This window comes from Cyclopterus lumpus, chromosome 18, assembly GCF_009769545.1.
Source record: "Cyclopterus lumpus isolate fCycLum1 chromosome 18, fCycLum1.pri, whole genome shotgun sequence".
NCBI classification, from domain to species: Eukaryota; Metazoa; Chordata; class Actinopteri; order Perciformes; family Cyclopteridae; genus Cyclopterus; species Cyclopterus lumpus.
Genome location: NC_046983.1, coordinates 14119242 through 14125690, shown reverse-complemented (window position 1 = coordinate 14125690; position 6449 = coordinate 14119242). Strand labels below are relative to the sequence as shown.

General features: G+C 39.5%; 1 long non-coding RNA gene across 1 annotated transcript; it reads left to right on the top strand.

Moving 5' to 3' along the window:
• Positions 1 to 3201: 3201 nt before the first annotated feature.
• Positions 3202 to 5581, top strand: LOC117748183. The gene is made up of 3 exons (XR_004611528.1): positions 3202 to 3321; positions 4456 to 4584; positions 5452 to 5581. It is a non-coding gene; the product is annotated as an uncharacterized LOC117748183 (long non-coding RNA).
• The last annotated feature ends 868 nt before the right edge of the window (positions 5582 to 6449 follow it).

The window sequence follows — 6449 nt, the reverse complement described above, 5'->3', positions numbered from 1 at the left end:
ATTTCTGTAGATTCTGGGTTGAATGGAGCATTGTAAGATATCACACTGTTGTCATTCACTGTTTGTACTCATACCTAATAAAAGTAATGCAATGTAATTCATATGACCCTTGATATCGCGAGCCAGCACATACAGGAAGTCAGGTGACGTGGTAAAGGAGGTTGTGATGGATGGATGGGTCCAACAAATAAAGTACTTCCACCCAGGAGACTGCTGTGTGATGGTTTCTGGAATAATGGAGAGAATTGGAGAACAATTAGAGGCAAATATCATGTTCTTCCCAAGTAAAAGTGCAGATTTGTAGGCTTTTTATATCTCAAACGGATTGAAATATAGTGCATGTGACTGCTGAAATGGGGTCAAATAAATCTCCCAGACCCCCTCAAGGTTTGGGCCGAGCCCCGAATGTCTACAAATGTCACCAAAGAAAAGGACAGACCCAGACTATAAACTGAGATGACAAGGTTTAGGAACTAGTCTGTCTTGATGTCATTGTCATCTGCCTTTTATCTTTCTTTATGCCAAGACAGCTATGTATGTGAGGGACATTTATGGGCCCATTTACACTTTCTTGTTCTCTGTTCGTTTTGTGTCTTGGGGCTGTTGCACTTTAATTGCCTTGTTAAATCACAGTTTATAGCTAATTTACTATCGTACCTAAAGAGCTGCAGTTACCACTAAATCATTTTGAGAAAATGTGAGCGCGCGAGCAAACACAACCACCCAAATGAGAGCATAATAGCTGTGAGCGACGTGCCGATATGGCCTTATGAGTCATTCAAGGAGACTTTTGTTTCCCCTCTGTTGTTTCTGCACATGTCATGCCGCTGTTTGTTTAGACAGTGTTGCCAAAAATACACAGAATGCATCAGCACATCTCTGTACTTTAACTTGGTATAACCCCCGTAACCCCTGAGGATGTGGTTCATTCCATATACGGCTGTGAATGGAAATCTGCCGTGTGCAACTCACCCAGTTCTCTGTGGGGGCTTCAGGAACATGGGAATGAACTGTTGCCAAGACAACACACAACATCACACCCACTTGGTAGTCATTAAGTCCCAAAGGGTAAAACTAGTTGTTACTTGACTAGTAAAATATATGTGGGCAATCAATGATAAATAAGAACTACCTTCACATATGCATTTTTTTTGTATGCTACGCTATAATGTATTATAATATAATTTATTATAGCAGGTAGATATTAATGCTGTGGACACCATTTGGGACACCAGGGTATATCTGGCTCGAATTGCATCTCGACTTGACTTTTCATTTTTTTTTGCCATTGCTGGAATGCCTTATTGACTATTGTGCATACGCGAATTGAAGCAGGGCACCGAATCCAGTAACACAGTCTTCAGAACATTTTTGGGATTGTATGTTTCTATAAACCACAGAATATGTTGAATGGGGATGTTTCTGAACCAAAAATATGTTTCATAAATATGTTTCCTATCCGCCTCAAATCACACTTGCTGAAACGCACTATGCCACACCTTGTGTGTTGGTTAGCTGTAGATAACAAAACGACTTGGGAAAAAGTACCATCAACACTTAACGACTCAAACAACGATCCCCTGGGTAAAAGTCATATTTTATAATATTGACCAGTTCGATAGCACAGAACTTTCCATAACGGTTGCTCCACATGTTACATCACTTGCTCTACGCGTCGCTCCTTGTAATATCTCACTCAAAAACAACCACATTCAACACATCCATAGTTTGCAGAAATGTACAATGCCAAATATTTTTTCCTGGCCACCGGGATGTAGCCACTCACTATATTTAACTCTCATGTTAACATTTTTGTGGACTGATTGCAGGAAGAGAAAACATTTGGCCCATGTAACCACAGTTCACAGTAGTCATAGAAGCTGTACCCACCAAAGTAAAAGTTATTATAGGGAAAGCTCTCATGAAGCGACTGTGGTTTTACAGTATTTTTCTTTTGTTGTTGTTCTTTACTGTAAAAAGACAGCTACCCACGTATGTTGTAGAGGAAACATGTGAAGAAATAAGGAAAGGGCAGTGAGCACATGATGTGACTAAGAGGAGAGGGAATCCCCTGTTTCCCTACCTGACCTTTTAAACTTAAGGTCATACCTTCTGGCACTGAACAAAATAACATGTTTGTGTTTGCTTCTGAATTCTCCAACCATCAGGATGCACCTGAAAAAAATTAAAAAGACAACATGTGACAAGTGTGTCATCAGACCAGTCTAAACTTGTGAGTTCTGATTTATCTCAGCAATAAGATATTGTATTGCTGAAGTTAGTCTTGCAAACCATGAAGTTAGTCTTGCAAACCATGCAAGGGAGAACGTGCAAACTCCAACCAGAAGGACTGCCCGGGATTAGGAATCAAACCCTCGCCCTTCTTGTGAGATGACAGTGCTGCTAGCCACTAGACCACCGTGCAACCCTGAAAAATATATTAATACATGTAATGATAACACATTTTTTTAGAGCCTTTGAAAATAATAATGTTTTTGATTATTTATCGATAATATAGTCAGACCAAATGTTACACCCGCATATGGAATGACAATTCTATAACTTCTTTAGAAATAGCTTTTGTGTTGATTTTGAGGGTCCCTGTGGACGAAAGCAGTAGTGTTTCTGAGCACCAGAAGCCCTTTAGAAAACCTCCCAGTTTACTGCAACAGGGTCTGGCAGTCTGACCGGCATGGTCCTGGTTCGGACTCTCTTCCAAACAAAATGGCCTGGGCCTCCAGCAGCAGTAAGGTAAAACACTGCTCCTGGAGCTAGAGGATCACCAAAGTCATTAGGATTCATCCTCTGAGGAATATGAATTAGTGCACAATGTAGTGTCGATCCATCCAATAATTGCTGAGGTATTACAGCATGGGACATTTGGTCACTTTCACCAAATGTTATACTGTAAATGTAACCTTAGAGTGCGTCCACATAAAGGTGGTTAAATGAGTCAACGCATCTTTAGCTTAACATTTTAGCCTTAAGAAGCAGACGTTTACCAAAACTGTGAAGAGAGGAACAAACACAACTCAGCCCTGGTTTGGTCAGGTTTTGACATGTCACATCAGACGACAGCACATGCCTCATAGGAGTAAAAACAGGAAGTGAATCAAGGGGCCAAGATAGTCACTTCCTGACATCCCAGCAGAGACTGAGAATGAAGGTTATCTTATTTGTTTTGGACATTCTTTGGACTGTGGAATGTTGGAAAACACATTGAAAGGAATGGTATTGAGGTAGTAGGTGAAGCGCATGTAAAAACCAACGGGCACCAGTTGCATCTGGTGGGGCGCCAGTACGTAGAAGGTTTTCTTCCAGGTAGGGCAGCCTATGACGTATTGCATTGCATTTATTCCACTGGTTCTAGCTCCACTTCTTCCATAGCGCATCCAAGAGAGCACCGTTTGTTGTGTTTTCTTTTTCAAACATGGGGGCATGCGGTTTCGCGACGACTGCATCAGTGGAACACAATGATGATGGGTAATGAATGAAGTACCCCATTGGTATTGGTATCACTTAACCTTTTACACCCCAGCCTATTTTTGTAGGATTCTGCTTGAAAAACATACCCAAACTAAAAAAGGGCGTATCTCCTCTACCACAAGGGCTATTTGAATAATGTTGGTGTTATAATAAAGTAAACACCTGTGAGAATACTTCAGATGTGTAAATATCAGCCTATATGTTACTGGTTAAGATTAAATGGCACACAGCACAAATTAAATTAAATTACAGGTTTGCCTTATTATGGTTATCTCTTTGGAAAGATGCAGCTAGTAATTTCTGCAAAGGTCGAATTTGAGAAAGTGAAGCAGAAAAGAATTAGAGCCTTGTTAGTAAAGACAGTTTTGGCGAGATTTTCAAAATGGGCATTTGGGCACATTTGGCACCATCTGTGCCATTTGAGTTTCCTCATGTACCAGACTATATATCTCACTTTTATATTACTATATTACTAATTACAAAAAATTGTAATAGTAATTATTAATTAGAAAAATTTGTTTTTTTAAATTTGCACACTGTAATGTGATGAAGCGATTTGTGTTGCTGTGTTCTTTTGCTTGTATCTGGGGGTTGGGTGTAGAGGATCATTAGCTCTTTCTGCTAGGACGTAGCTATGGGTCGCTATGCCCGGAAAACTGGACTGTAAGCTGATTTAAGGCAAATTATGAATATGATACTTGAGTTCTTATTTTTACTATTGTGTGAGTTGTGTTTGGAGCATTTGAAAACAGCTTACTAATTATGGTAGCTTACGTTCTGCTGTTTAATTTGATGTGAAACATCATGATATTATTTGATCATTATTTTTATGGCTTTACCTGAAAACGCAGAGTCTCCTAATTCGTACCCTTGTTTGGTGGCTGTGGGGTGTAAAAGGTTAAAGGGTACGGACTAACAGACCAATCAGTGATCATGTATCTCCAATTTTCAAAACTTTTTTTACTCTAGTTCTTCTGGTATCTCCAAAGGAAGTCATCCTCAACAGCGTTCCTATATAAAGAAGAAAGGGAAGTTCAAGTGGGCTGTGTGTTGTTGATAACAACACAGACGTGAGGGGGAAAGCTGCTGCTGTGACCGGTAAATGCATCATCTCACACTCAAATAATTGGTTCAAATGACACATTTTTTCTTGATAACAGCAACAGCCGCCTTCCATGACAAAGAATGACTCGAGCACACCGGAGCATTATTCATGCTGCTGAGTTCACCCATACAACCCACTGTGTGGCAAGAGTTTCCATAAAAGGAAACTACCAAAACATTTCATTTGTAAACTGAAATGGAATCAAATCAACATATTTTTCTCATAAACAAAACAAAACTGATATTATATCCAAATAAAAAGAAAGTTATTAACTTAAATGATTCAAATGGGCTTAAACAAACAACAAATTTGAAATAATAAATGACAAAAGCACAGCAACACATTACCACATGATCCCTAAAAACAACTTGCATGAACATTTCTCGACATTCTCAAAGCACATGGCTTTTTGATTGATAAATTATTATATTATTATAAAATTATAGTAACACTCAGTAATAACTATGCATTAAAGTATCAAACTGCATACACAAATTGTCTTCATGCACCAACTAAGGAAAACTAATTTATATATATTTACAGCTGACCAGCTCTACAAAATATATCATACTCTATTGTATTTTTTATAATGTCCTACAAACATTTCTGTAACAGACAAAACTAGATTGGGCATATGTTCCAAAATATTCCTTCCTCCTCTCTTTCACACTCACACTTTCTGTCTGGCAATAGACAAGTTTTCCTTTGACCCCCCTGCTAAATCCTACATCCATGACAGGATTCTCCACCTGTTGAATGTCTTTCTGAACTCTTATTATTATTAGGAGGCAGAGTTTTCATCTTCAGATTGTGCACCCTGTTTTGTTCACACTTAATGTAACTGATATTTTATCATGCAGGTGCGACGTGAGCGGCCATTTCAACATGAAAAGTAAGTGCTGCTGAAATGTTGATCCAGTTAAGAAGTATTGTGATCCTTTACATTAGTAAAAGTACTAATACCACACATTACAAATACATTTTCGTCAGGAAAGCGTAGCCCCCACTCACCGCTTCATCCACCAGCCCCATCAGCACTGTTAACATTCTTTGCACCTGTTAGCACGGCTAGCTTCAAGCCGCCGGCTCAGCCGTCCCAGCCGTCCCAGTCTTGGGAGCAGTGTTGGAAGCAATTGATATGCTCTGAAATATTCTAATTGTTATCAGCTAAAGTACAACTTCTATCTTTCCCTGTCAGTGTTTTATTATTATATATGATGTTTCTGCTTTTGGCTTTGCGGTGATGCATTTTCCAGCTGATCAAAGAGGCTTTTTAGTTTATTTAGCTTGAGACGTTGGATAATTCGAGTAATAAAAGGAGCACTTCATCCTTCAGAATTCCTAACTTTATTACATATTCTTTCCATTGCTCTGAGCAGAACCATGCTGGACGTCCGTGTGTAAGCAACAGAATGTACAGAACGATCTCTGATGGTGATCCACAAAGTAGGAGTTGAAAGGAAAAAAGAATGGAAACTCTACTGTTTGGCCTGTGTTAACCTGCATGTGGATAGAGTGAGTAAGTGGGTGAGGTTAGGGTGAACCAGACCAAAAGTACAGACAGAACACGTTGCATTCGTGAACACACTTGCATTAACCGAGACATCCACAGTTACATAACCTGGCCAGTTCTCCCTATAAAACCAGACAAAACACAAAGAGTTTGGAATGCCTCCCTTACCTACCCTGCAACAAGCATAAATCTAGATAAGGCCTGCAGTGATTTCACAGATAACACACACTGGACTCTTGGCATCTTGGCCCCGATCTCGACTTGGCCTATAGATCCAACCGGCGTTTCCTTAGATTGCCATGTTGTATGCACAAAACAAACAGCAAAAACATTTCAAGGAATCAT